The sequence below is a fragment of the Notolepis coatsorum genome (genome assembly GCF_963971535.1).
Source record: "Notolepis coatsorum genome assembly, chromosome: 9".
NCBI classification, from domain to species: Eukaryota; Metazoa; Chordata; class Actinopteri; order Aulopiformes; family Paralepididae; genus Notolepis; species Notolepis coatsorum.
Window position 1 is genome coordinate 151,859,933 of NC_140173.1, and position 14,458 is coordinate 151,874,390.

Sequence of the window (14,458 nt, forward strand, 5' to 3'; positions counted from 1 at the left end):
CTACGTTCACACTGTACTGTATGACTCAGGCTACGTTCACACTGTACTGTATGACTCAGGCTACGTTCACACTGTACTGTATGACCCAGGCTACGTTCACACTGTACAGTATGACTCAGGCTACGTTCACACTGTACTGTATGACCCAGGCTACGTTCACACTGTACTGTATGACTCAGGCTACGTTCACACTGTACTGTATGACCCAGGCTACGTTCACACTGTACTGTATGACCCATGCTACGTTCACACTGTACTGTATGACCCAGGCTACGTTCACACTGTACTGTATGACCCAGGCTACGTTCACACTGTACTGTATGACCCAGGCTACGTTCACACTGTACTGTATGACACAGGCTACGTTCACACTGCAGGCCAAAAAAGTGGCCCAAATCAGTGACTCTGTTTTATTCACGACACTGTGAACGGCACAAATCACATCAAATCTGACATTTTCAATTCTGATGTGGGCCACTCTCATAATGTATAACTTTTACGTCACTCCGCAGATCGACATTTGTCACAATTTGTTACGTCTTTATTGTTCAGATTCAGATTATTTTACTCGCCATATTGCAGTAGAAATGGAAGGTGATTTGATGTTTACAGTGCATGCTTTTTTTCCCCTCACAATTAAGAACAATACAACAGTAAATAAATAATTATAAGTAAAGTGCAGGACAGAAGACAACAATAAGACTGTAAAAGTGCAGTGGTTGCGCATCTGGGCCAGTTCACACTGGGATATGATATTGGACACATTTAAAACAGCCAAACAAAACAAATCTGATCTGAGCAATACATCTGAATTGAGCACTAAGGCCTGCAGTGTGAACGCAGCCGTATTGATGGGGTTCATTTAGTCAATTCAGGAAGTGGATTTCAATTCACCGTTCATGAACCGCTCTACTGTACTCACTACGTAAAGATCCTTACAGCCACCCTGTAGAGGAACTGTTGAGCGCTGTGCATATTATATGTTATAAATGTATAAATTATATATAGTTTTTACTTTTTATACATACTATCTTTCATTTTAATTCATATATTAATGCTCTATCATTCTAATGTTAATAGCAGTATTAAATAACAAGCTGACCTGAGTGATTCCACCCCAACCCTGCCTGTAAATGTGCACAAATCCTCAGTCATTATCTTTCTACACTACTGTATAGTAACTGTTAGTGTTCAGCTCTGTCAGGTCCAATAGTGCACACGTATGATGAATACTACAGTGATTTAGCATCACTCTTGTACATAGATCTTGTATTATAAAATCTGCACTGAATGGAACTTTGAACTCTTGGGCAGAATGTACCTACGGTATATTTACATACTATAGTATAGTGACTTGGCTCGATTTAGATTGGACTTGGGCAGTGTGAGGATATTAAATGTGAAACTGCAGCGATTTCATACTGCAGTCTGGAAGTCTGGACTAAACCGTATCCTGTTTTGGAATAACACTTGAGTTATTCTGATTTGCAATTAACTCATTGGCCGCCAAAAACGAGAATACTCGTGTTTCGTCGCCAACCGCTGAGCGTCAATAATGAGTTTTTAGATCCTTTGATATTTTTCCTTTGATCCCCATTCTAAACACTCGTGCAGACCTCCCTGTGTCTCCCTGACACCGCTGCCTACGTTGAAATTGCAATGCCGAGATTAGATCGCCTACCTTTTGAACTAGGGATCTAGGTTGTCTTTCAGTACTGAGCTACCTCCGGCTGCAGCAATCCCCTCCCCCTCAAAGTGAATCAGCACAGAGCAATCTGTCGGAGATCTGATCGCCTGAACCTATTGTTTCCCGTATTTTAGCAGTGCCCAATGCACACGAATAATTGCGATCGCGATGGGATCACTGGGATTATTTGTTTTGGAGTACCTTCTGACTAAGGTAAGGTCTATTCTATGTCTATTTTACCAAACCTAAAACATGCTTTTGTACCGATCACAGCGTCGTTTTTTACCAAACCCAAAACATGCTTTTGGTAGCGATGCAGCTTCGTAAAACGACCCCCCCCCCCCCCCCCCTTGATGATTTTGTGAAGAAACATCTATATATGGTATATACCTTTGATTTGGAAATAATATAGGTTTCAGGCGGGCAACCCGAACGATTTGGGCATATGCATATAACGTCATATCTAGAAAAAAATACTGGATTATTTTGGAAAGGGGCGATGTTTAGCGTGGAATAGCGCACAAACTAAAGTATATAGAAATTAACTGGTTTGTCAATGTTGGACTATAAACGATGCCTGTCAAATGAGCCATACTATTGTCTCCATAGCTATAATACAGAACACACGATGGGTCCGCAAACATCGCGAAAATGGTCAATAACGCTGGCGCCATTGAGTAAGATGGGAAAAGAGCATGCCAGTCAATGAGTTAAAGGTGCTATAGATAACACTTTTATGTAGACTATTTAATTTTTAAATACAGAGCTTTTAGAAAGTATTAATTAATTTATCATACCAAAAAAAAATTTGCTGCTCCAAAATGTGTTGTTTACATGTTGCAGGCAGATATCCCCTCCCTACTTCCTATTTCCCCGCGTGGAATGCACCTGATAGACCACTACACTTCCGCGTTACATTGAAATCAGGGAGGAGATTGCGGGGGGGTAAATGAATGAATGTGGACGAGAGCCGTGATGTAAGTGGTTGCCGATACGGCTGTGGGGGTGCTAGAGACATGATCGAATAGACGTTTATGCGCCTCGCTCTCCTGAACACGGCGTGACCCATAACTAATCGATCAGAACTAAATCGGCAGAGAAAAAGCCCATTTTAAAGCACCTATTCCGCATGGACATGCGCAGAGTGCCCATGGAGTCTGGACGACGCGAGATGACGCTCGAATGAATGTGGACTGTTCTATCAGAGGGGGGAGCTTCGGTGGCCAATGTCCTTTCAGCCGAACAGGATAATAAAAAAATGATCCCACTAAATGGCCAGACGCGTCTTATGGCGACATCTACAATTACCTCATTGAGTCTACAGGTAGACTAATGTTTATATTTAAGTGCAGCGGTCTGTAGCCACTTACATGACCATCGAAGCTCCCCCCTCTGATGGAACAGTCCACATTCATTCTAGCGTCATCTCGCGTCGTCCAGACTCCATGGGCACTCTGCGCATGTCCATGCGGAATAGGTGCTTTAAAATGGGCTTTTTCTCTGCCGATTTAGTTCTGATCGATTAGTTATGGGTCACGTTGTGTTCAGGAGAGCGAGGCGCATAAACGTCTATTCGATCATGTCTCTAGCACCCCCACAGCCGTATCGGCAACCACTTACATCACGGCTCTCGTCCACATTCATTCATTTGACCCCCCCGCAATCTCCTCCCTGATTTCAGAATCCCGGAAGTGTTACGGTGGTCTATTGGATAAACATGCTGTTGCTCTAGTGCGACACCTAGTGGCTAAATGTTATCTATAGCACCTTGATTGAGAACATGCTTTAGTTCTCAATGACTGAAAGCTTTTGTGCATATGATTATTTTTAAACAACAGGCTTTTTTTTATCTTTTTTTTCTTCCCTTTTTTCACATAACATACAACAAGACATACCAGAACACAACATTAAAAACCACCCGACCTCGTTTTATGTACAGTAACACAAATATAACTGCTGTCTCACTTCGCTTTTTTTTTTTTCTTTTTTTTTTTCCGAACGATTTGAAAACTCCAAGCCACAGTCCGCGGCTAACGGTTGAGAGATGTAAGCAGGTTTCACTGAATTGGATTTGGCCGTAAGCCAGTTGGAGCCCGGCGGCTTTGCTCTTTATAAGTCTTCCGCTTTACACGAAGTAACACTATACTGCTGTCCGAGCCTGAAGTCGAGACTGAACGTCCACTGAACACATGTGAGGAGATGTGGACATACTGAACACATGTATGGAGATGTGGACATACTGAACACATGTATGGAGCTACTCTGCAGCTGGCTGGATGAGACCTGTTTGCTGTACACAAACACCGTGTTCGATCAGCAACACCAACTGAGTCACGTGACTAAGCTGCCCCCTACCTGCGCGAGCTGCTGCGCTAAAGGAAGTACGACGGGGCTCTATGGAGAAACCATGACACTCCTCCAACTAAAAGTTGTTTCAAATGAAAACGTCTGGATGTCATTTTGCCAAATCAGCATGGCTGTGAGTGTGTGAGTCTTTCACCTTTTACATATCTAGCTTTGGCATGGACTGTTTAGATCGCTAGCATGGCTAACAAATGTACATATATTGTAGTCTGCCCCGTTGTTCTGACCAGGATTACGTTCCTTTCTGCCCCCTTGATGCGCGCGCTACACAGAGTCTGACGTGGACAGAGGACAGGCACTGTGTTGACTGGAAACAATCATTCATTCATTATGTATATTATTCTTGAAAAAGCATAAAGATTTTATTTTCCCAAACCCCGACTCACAGTTTGATATTTCTCTTAGGAACATGTCTCGTGAAGTCGGTGCTGAGTAGCAAGCTAAAGTTTATTTTTATCGTATTACGAGATGCAAATTGTTGCATTAAAACGGGAGAAGACGTTACCTTTGTGATCGGGTTCAACGTGATCACACGTGTGCATTGATTGTGCTCTAGGATCATGTGGTATGGAGAAACAAAAAAGATAATAAAAATGTATTTTCAAAGCATGCTTTGGTTTGTGCCCTTTTATATATTCTTTCTGATGAAATTAATCACAAGTTTGGATCAAATAAAGGTATTCAGTCTGCATCATGTCAGCGCCGGCAAGACTTTTGTTTGAAATCTTATAGCAGTTACACAATGGGGATTATTGAAACGCAAATGGATTCTCTCTTAGAAAAGATAGATGGAGATTGGCAGGCATGCCTGCAAATAGACACCTAACCTTCCTTGCTCTCTGACTATCTACAGAATATAACATTTTATAATCCTTTATTGATCGCCTTGGGGAAATTCAGGCATCATAGCAGCATGGGGGAGGGGGGGTGCAGGGTAATGGAAGAAAGACATAAATATAGGCAATACATTTTAATCTGAATAAAAATATGAGAAAATGAACAGTATACACAAGGTGCAGGTGACGGTCTGTAGCCTAACTGGCATGATGTACATTATAGTCCGTGCAGGTTTAGTTGGTTAAGAGTTATAGAATCTGTTCCAGTGTTCTGGACACAACATCCTCCCCAGCAGTGGTGCGTTATTGAAATCATCTGGGGTGACACGCACCACGTGCACGCGCGCTCCCAGCGCGTGCGCGCGCTCCCGCGAATGCGCATTTAATGTCCCCTCGCTTGGGCACAGACTAAAGACAGTGCCTAATTAGCTCTACGAATGGAATGTAACACGTCTTCACAACAAGTTAGGTGTGAATGTGTCTGAGAACGTATTTAACACACCTGACGACCGGCGCTATTGATATGCAAATAGCGAGTGAGCTTGCACACCGTGCTACCCCGTCCCATGAACAACGCATGCCTGCTCCCCAGTACAGGTAGAGTCAGGGTTCGCACAAGGTCCTTGAAGTGCTTAAAGTGCTTGATATTTGGAAAAAAAAGTTGAGTCCTGGAATTCCTTGAAAACAGTAAATCTTTTAACAAGATGCTTAAAAGTCCTTGAAATTCAAATCGACCATTCGCATTGAACGTTTTGTTCATCCATGATCAAATTGTGCTGAATCAAGAAATAGATTTTTTTTTATTTAAAGTGTAACTTTAATTTAAAGTGTAATTTGTCAGAAATTGGTTTTAAGCCATAAATATTGGATCAGATATTTTTTCTATAAAAAAACAGCATTTAAAAGTGAATTGTATCCTTTTAAATGCCCTTTTAACACATTGGGCGCCAGACCCGATGATAGTCGGGTTATCTCGCCAGCGGTTGAGCGCCATACCCGAGTATAGTCGGGTTTTCATCGTTTTTTCTTTTATTCGATTTTTTTATTCTATGCAATGTCACGGACCTCTGTGTTACCATAGGAAATCATCCTGAGATCCCTAGAGTGCAATACCGGCCGCATCCTGCTAGGTGGCAGTATCGCCCACCCTTTGAAACCTTTTTTCAAATCCTCCGGGCAGAGAATTTTGATCCAGGCAAGTCTGGCGGTTCACCCGATCACATTGGAACGCGTCCATGGCCCCTCGATGCATGTGTTGTGCCGGATTATGTCGGGGACCCGATGGACACCAATACTGGAAATTGCGATCAGACAATTGGAATATTCTTTTTGGGATACCTCCTAGTAAAGGTAAGGACTATATGACATCAATCCTACTTTGATCCAACAATGATTTCACATCGATCGCAACGATCATTTGTAACATACTCCAAAATGTATGCCATTGCTGACGTTGCTCAAAGCATCAAAAAACGACCCCCCCCCCTTTCATGCATTCATGATGAAACATAATACCTATTATATACCTTTGAATTGGAAATAGTAGCGTGTCCAGGCGAGCTTTTAGCAAAATTCACATTTCGCTCCATAACACAGTTACCAGGAATTTGCCAGGATCACTCGGAAACTATACAATATTCACCACGGTATAACACGCGAACGTATACATGAAAAAATGCATTCTTTTTCACATGTTGAACGATGGATAGTTAATTTCAAATGAGCCATAGTATTGTCTCCACAGCTATAATATAGAATATAGATATAGCCCTCCAAACTCCACAATGCACAGTGAAAATCCCTATCTCTTACAGCGGTGGCGCAATAGGTACAAGGATAGCTAAAGCGGCTGGCACCCAAAGTGTTCAATTGAAAAACAGTGCTTAGGAATATGATATGTCTGATATGTCTTTATTCTTATTACTTGTATTATTGCACAAATGTCTTATTCTCATCCTATTGGATTCTTATTATTGTATTATTGCACAATCGTTGCAGGCAAGACCCCCCACATTTCACTGTATACTTGTATGCCGTGACAAATAAAACTCTTGACTTGACTAAATGTCATGTATGTTGTGTATGTCATAAATGTCGATATGAATTGAAAATGGGGGACCCTGATGTAAACAAGACAAACGTCTTTCTCTGGTCTGCATCCCCTTAACAATTGTGCGTATTGAGCCGTACTGTATTGTACCCATTCTGCAATCTGTTAAATAAAGTTTTCATTCATTCATTCACTTGACTTGACTTGACTAGGAAAGTACTTGAAAGTCCTTGAATTTCATTTTGCAATGTCTGTGGGAACCCTGAGTAGCTACTAGGTAACAACCACTGTTTCTACAGAGTGACCAGTCCTCACCTTCTAACCACCACTGTTTCTACAGAGTGACCAGTCCTCACCTTCTAACCACCACTGTTTCTACAGAGTGACCAGTCCCCACCTTCTAACCACCACTGTTTCTACAGAGTGACCAGTCCTCACCTTCTAACCACCACTGTTTCTACAGAGTGACCAGTCCTCACCTTCTAACCACCACTGTTTCTACAGAGTGACCAGTCCTCACCTTCTAACCACCACTGTTTCTACAGAGTGACCAGTCCTCACCTTCTAACCAGCTGCCCCACAGACTTATCTGGCTGCTGTGAAGTGGTTTCAGCAGGGGGCCTTTCTGTGTGGAGTTTCTGTGCGGAGGGGGCCTTTCTGTGTGGAGTTTCTGTGTGGAGGGGGCCTTTCTGTGTGGAGTTTCTGTGCGGAGGGGGCCTTTCTGTGTGGAGGGGGCCTTTCTGTGTGGAGGGGGCCTTTCTGTGTGGAGTTTCTGTGTGGAGGGGGCCTTTCTGTGTGGAGGGGGCCTTTCTGTGCGGAGGGGGCCTTTCTGTGCGGAGGGGGCCTTTCTGTGCGGAGGGGGCCTTTCTGTGTGGAGGGGGCCTTTCTGTGTGGAGTTTCTGTGCGGAGGGGGCCTTTCTGTGTGGAGTTTCTGTGTGGAGGGGGCCTTTCTGTGTGGAGTTTCTGTGCGGAGGGGGCCTTTCTGTGTGGAGGGGGCCTTTCTGTGTGGAGGGGGCCTTTCTGTGTGGAGTTTCTGTGTGGAGGGGGCCTTTCTGTGTGGAGGGGGCCTTTCTGTGCGGAGGGGGCCTTTCTGTGCGGAGGGGGCCTTTCTGTGCGGAGGGGGCCTTTCTGTGTGGAGGGGGCCTTTCTGTGTGGAGTTTCTGTGTGGAGGGGGCCTTTCTGTGTGGAGTTTCTGTGCGGAGGGGGCCTTTCTGTGTGGAGTTTCTGTGCGGAGGGGGCCTTTCTGTGTGGAGTTTCTGTGTGGAGGGGGCCTTTCCGTGTGGAGGGGGCCTTTCTGTGTGGAGTTTCTGTGTGGAGGGGGCCTTTCTGTGTGGAGTTTCTGTGTGGAGGGGGCCTTTCTGTGTGGAGTTTCTGTGCGGAGGGGGCCTTTCTGTGTGGAGTTTCTGTGTGGAGGGGGCCTTTCTGTGTGGAGGGGGCCTTTCTGTGTGGAGTTTCTGTGTGGAGGGGGCCTTTCTGTGTGGAGGGGGCCTTTCTGTGTGGAGGGATTTACATTGATGGGGAAACTGAAGATGTTGATTAATGTGCACTGTCCCTGGGTAAAAAAAATATATATATATGTAAATAAAAATAACTTTCCCTCTCAAACTTCAGGATTCTATGTGTAATAATTTTTTCTTTAGTAATGATATTTCTGAGAGCCATTCTGTTATATGTTTCTCACAGAGAGTGGCATTGAGAATATTCTTTTGTAATTAGATATTATGCGTGCATAAAGCGTGCATTGTGGGCAAATACATGAATTCCGGTGGAAAGCGATGAATCCTTTGTCCGTTAGTGACGCCTCAGGCCTCCAGCCCCTCACGCCACCTGTCGCAACCTACGTCACATCGTGACCTCCAGGGGTGTGAAGTACTTTACTTGAGTATTATTAGGTTTGTAATCAGTCATCAGAGCAGCATAACTGGACCACACACCACGTTAACATTACCTTTAATCAGAGCAGCATAACTGGACCACACACCACTTTAACATAACCTTTAATCAGAGCAGCATAACTGGACCACACACCACTTTAACACAACCTTTAATCAGAGCAGCATAACTGGACGACACACCACTTTAACATAACCTTTAATCAGAGCAGCATAACTGGACCACATACCACTTTAACACAACTATTAATCAGAGCAGCATAACTGGACCACATACCACTTTAACACAAGTTAATCAGATCTGCATAACTGGACCACATACCACTTTAACATAAGTTAATCAGAGCAGCATAACTGGACCACATACCACTTTAACACAACCATTAATCAGAGTAGCATAACTGGACCACATACCACTTTAACATAACCATTCATCAGAGCAGCATAACTGGACCACATACCACTTTAACATAAGTTAATCAGAGCAGCATAACTGGACCACATACCACTTTAAAACAACCTTTAATCAGAGCAGCATAACTGGACCACACACCACTTTAACATAAGTTAATCACAGCGGCATAACTGGACCACACACCCCCTTTTTTTTTCCTTTTCTTTTTTTATCCACTTTTTCTCCTTATTTTCAATATTTTTTTCTCCCATCCCAATTTCGCCTCGCCAATTCTCCCCTCAATTCTTCCCTCCCCTGTCTCGAACGTTGCTAGACTATACCTCCCACTGGTCGGCTGCAGTGAGGACCAAGCCTTGCATCACGTGTCCCCTCCGGTACACGAGGAGGCAGCTGTCGCATCTTTTCACCTGAACAGCGCAATCTCTCAGTGGCGAGGAGTAACGCATGGGAGGGTCACGCTGCCCCCGATACTTCCTCATTCTGCCTTACAGGCGCACCAACCGACCTGTAGGAGTCGCTGTCCACAACACCTACGGGAGACTGCAATTCGAAACTGGCCCCTGTAAATGTCCTAACCCAACCCCCTCCAATGTACAGTAATTTACCTAGTATGGTTTTGTCAATATTACAATGTACAGTTTTGCCTGTTTGTACAGTGTTTCCCCCCCCCCAACCCCCTCCAATGTAAATTACCTAGTATGATTGTCAATATCCCAATGTACAGTGTTTCCCCCCCCCAACCCCTCCCCCCCAACCCCCTTTCTTTTGATATCTCTGTTTGATTGTTTTGTTTTGTTTGGCTTTGGCAATGTAAACATATGTTTCCCATCATGTCAATAAAGCCCATTTGAATTGAATTGAGAGAAAGAGAGAGAGAGAGAAAGAGAGAGAGAGAGGGAGAGAGAGAGAGAGAGAGAGAGAGAGAGAGAGAGAGAGAGAGAGAGAGAGAGAGAGAGAGAGAGAGAGAGAGAGAGAGAGAGAGAGAGAGAGAGATGGAGGTAGGGCTGATTATAATTTTTTTTTTTTTACATAACTTAGAATCAGACCAGGCCAGTTTTTCTAGTTGTGGCCCCGCCCCCCCGCGGGGTGAATCTGCGGTATTATTAGATTGCTGGCTAACAATGCTTTCATACTGAAGGACTTCTTTATTTCCCGGGGACTGGATTTCCTTTTTATAACCGAGACCTACATGTTGGTGAGTCACTATGAATGTCATGTATGTCATGTATGTCATGTATGTCATAAATGTCACTATGAATTGAAAACGGGGGACCCTGATGTAAACAAGACGAAAGTCTTTCTCTGGTCAACATAGACAGACACCAAGCAATGCTGTTGCATTTCATGGCAATCACACAGACCATCGTTCACAGTTTCACACCAAACTTTGAGGGGAGGGGTATTTGAGCACACCTGACGACATGGCTGTTGTTATGCAAAGACAGCTGTGGTCGGTACTTAGCGCGTGCCCCGCCGGGTGAATCACCTGGCTACCTGTCTTTGCATGACAATGGCTCAGGTCTTCAGAGCTCAGAGATGGAACAAGCAGCCGTGTTTCCATGTGGTCCAAGTGCCGCGTTGCGTCACCGTTTATTATCATGTAACATTGTTTTTGGACGGTTAAAACGTGGGGGGGACAATAACTGCAATCTGAAACCATGTCCCCGCCCTTAGTTACGCCTATGTACCGTAGTATTCTGTGCAATGCGCCAGTCAATTTAAGTACATGCAAACGGTCCGTGAAACCCGGACATTTTCATGAATTTATAAACCCCCCCCCCCCCCCCCCGGGCGGCGTGAACACTTAAGGTAACCTACTTGCGTTCAGCGTTTCTCTGATTGGCCATGACGCCCACGTGACCGCGCGCTGTGTGTTGCGGAAATGAAATGCGGAAATGTAATGTTATGTTCGAATCGTTAGAATGCGTGACAACACAGCACAGCTGTCAGAAACGGCCCATTGAGCGGGTTTGAATCACTGTACATCAGTGGAGGCTGCTGACTAACTAGGTGAGACTGATTAACTAGAAACTGTACATACAGAGTTAAGTGTGTACTGTACATACAGAGTGTACTGTACAATACAGAGTTAAGTGTGTACTGAACATACAGAGTGTAGTGTATGTAGTACACACTTAACTCTGTATTGTACAGTACAGTACACTTAACTCTGTATGTACAGTACACACTTAACTCTGTATTGTACAGTACAGTACACTTAACTCTGTATGTACAGTACACACTTAACTATGTATGTACAGTACACTTAACTATATGTATTGTACACTTAACTCTGTATGTACAGTACACTTAACTATATGTATTGTACACTTAACTCTGTATGTACAGTACACACTTAACTCTGTATGTACAGTACACTCTTAACTCTGTATGTACAGTACACACTTAACTATGTATGTATGTACAGTACAGTACACTTAACTCTGTATGTACAGTACACACTTAACTCTGTATGTACAGTACACACTTAACTCTGTATGTACAGTACACACTTAACTCTGTATGTACAGTACACACTTAACTCTGTATGTACAGTACACTCTTAACTCTGTATGTACAGTACACTCTTAACTCTGTATGTACAGTACACTCTTAACTCTGTATGTACAGTACACTCTTAACTCTGTATGTACAGTACTCTCTTAACTCTGTATGTACAGTACACTCTTAACTCTGTATGTACAGTACACTCTTAACTCTGTATGTACAGTACACTCTTAACTCTGTATGTACAGTACACACTTAACTCTGTATGTACAGTACACTCTTAACTCTGTATGTACAGTACACTCTTAACTCTGTATGTACAGTACTCTCTTAACTCTGTATGTACAGTACACTCTTAACTCTGTATGTACAGTACACTCTTAACTCTGTATGTACAGTACACACTTAACTCTGTATGTACAGTACAGTACACTTAACTCTGTATGTACAGTACACTCTTAACTATGTATGTACAGTACACTCTTAACTCTGTATGTACAGTACACTCTTAACTATGTATGTACAGTACACTCTTAACTCTGTATGTACAGTACACTCTTAACTCTGTATGTACAGTACAGTACTCTTAACTCTGTATGTACAGTACTCTCTTAACTATGTATGTACAGTACACTCTTAACTCTGTATGTACAGTACACTATTAACTCTGTATGTACAGTACACTCTTAACTCTGTATGTACAGTACACTCTTAACTCTGTATGTACAGTACACTCTTAACTCTGTATGTACAGTACACTCTTAACTCTGTATGTACAGTACACACTTAACTCTGTATGTACAGTACACTCTTAACTCTGTATGTACAGTACACACTTAACTCTGTATGTACAGTACACTCTTAACGCTGTATGTACAGTACACTCTTAACTCTGTATGTACAGTACACTCTTAACTCTGTATGTACAGTACACTCTTAACTCTGTATGTACAGTACACTCTTAACTCTGTATGTACAGTACACTCTTAACTCTGTATGTACAGTACACTCTTAACTCTGTATGTACAGTACACACTTAACTCTGTATGTACAGTACTCTCTTAACTCTGTATGTACAGTACACTCTTAACTCTGTATGTACAGTACACTCTTAACTCTGTATGTACAGTACACACTTAACTCTGTATGTACAGTACACACTTAACTCTGTATGTACAGTACACTCTTAACTCTGTATGTACAGTACACACTTAACTCTGTATGTACAGTACTCTCTTAACTCTGTATGTACAGTACACTCTTAACTCTGTATGTACAGTACACTCTTAACTCTGTATGTACAGTACACACTTAACTCTGTATGTACAGTACACACTTAACTCTGTATGTACAGTACACACTTAACTCTGTATGTACAGTACACTCTTAACTCTGTATGTACAGTACACACTTAACTCTGTATGTACAGTACACTCTTAACTCTGTATGTACAGTACTCTCTTAACTCTGTATGTACAGTACTCACTTAACTCTGTATGTACAGTACACTCTTAACTCTGTATGTACAGTACACTCTTAACTCTGTATGTACAGTACACTCTTAACTCTGTATGTACAGTACACACTTAACTCTGTATGTACAGTACACTCTTAACTCTGTATGTACAGTACACTCTTAACTCTGTATGTACAGTACACTCTTAACTCTGTATGTACAGTACACTCTTAACTCTGTATGTACAGTACACTCTTAACTCTGTATGTACAGTACACTCTTAACTCTGTATGTACAGTACACTCTTAACTCTGTATGTACAGTACACTCTTAACTCTGTATGTACAGTACACTCTTAACTCTGTATGTACAGTACACTCTTAACTCTGTATGTACAGTACACACTTAACTCTGTATGTACAGTACTCTCTTAACTCTGTATGTACAGTACTCTCTTAACTCTGTATGTACAGTACACACTTAACTCTGTATGTACAGTACTCTCTTAACTCTGTATGTACAGTACTCTCTTAACTCTGTATGTACAGTACACACTTAACTCTGTATGTACAGTACACACTTAACTCTGTATGTACAGTACACACTTAACTCTGTATGTACAGTACACTCTTAACTCTGTATGTACAGTACACTCTTAACTATGTATGTACAGTACTCTCTTAACTCTGTATGTACAGTACACTCTTAACTCTGTATGTACAGTACTCTCTTAACTCTGTATGTACAGTACTCTCTTAACTCTGTATGTACAGTACACACTTAACTCTGTATGTACAGTACACTCTTAACTCTGTATGTACAGTACACACTTAACTCTGTATGTACAGTACACACTTAACTCTGTATGTACAGTACACACTTAACTCTGTATGTACAGTACACACTTAACTCTGTATGTACAGTACTCTCTTAACTCTGTATGTACAGTACTCACTTAACTCTGTATGTACAGTACACTCTTAACTCTGTATGTACAGTACACTCTTAACTCTGTATGTACAGTACACTCTTAACTCTGTATGTACAGTACACTCTTAACTCTGTATGTACAGTACACACTTAACTCTGTATGTACAGTACTCTCTTAACTCTGTATGTACAGTACACTCTTAACTCTGTATGTACAGTACACTCTTAACTCTGTATGTACAGTACTCTCTTAACTCTGTATGTACAGTACACGCTTAGCTCTGTATGTACAGTACACTCTTAACTCTGTATGTACATAC

The 14,458-nt window shown here is 42.4% G+C and overlaps 1 protein-coding gene across 3 annotated transcripts in view; it reads left to right on the forward strand.

Annotated features, from left to right (window-relative positions):
- The first annotated feature begins 10,409 nt into the window (after nt 1-10,409).
- LOC311234372 (stonustoxin subunit alpha-like) overlaps nt 10,410-14,458 on the forward strand; it is a 50,698-nt gene continuing 46,649 nt past the window's right edge. For 2 of the 3 annotated variants that reach the window (XM_084321530.1, XM_084321532.1), the window contains exon 1: nt 10,410-10,439. The gene's annotated coding sequence lies outside the window, so the exon portion shown is untranslated. Of the gene's footprint in view, nt 10,440-11,146; nt 11,255-14,458 lie in introns of those variants that run through there. The other variant, XM_084321531.1, reaches the window with a different exon arrangement.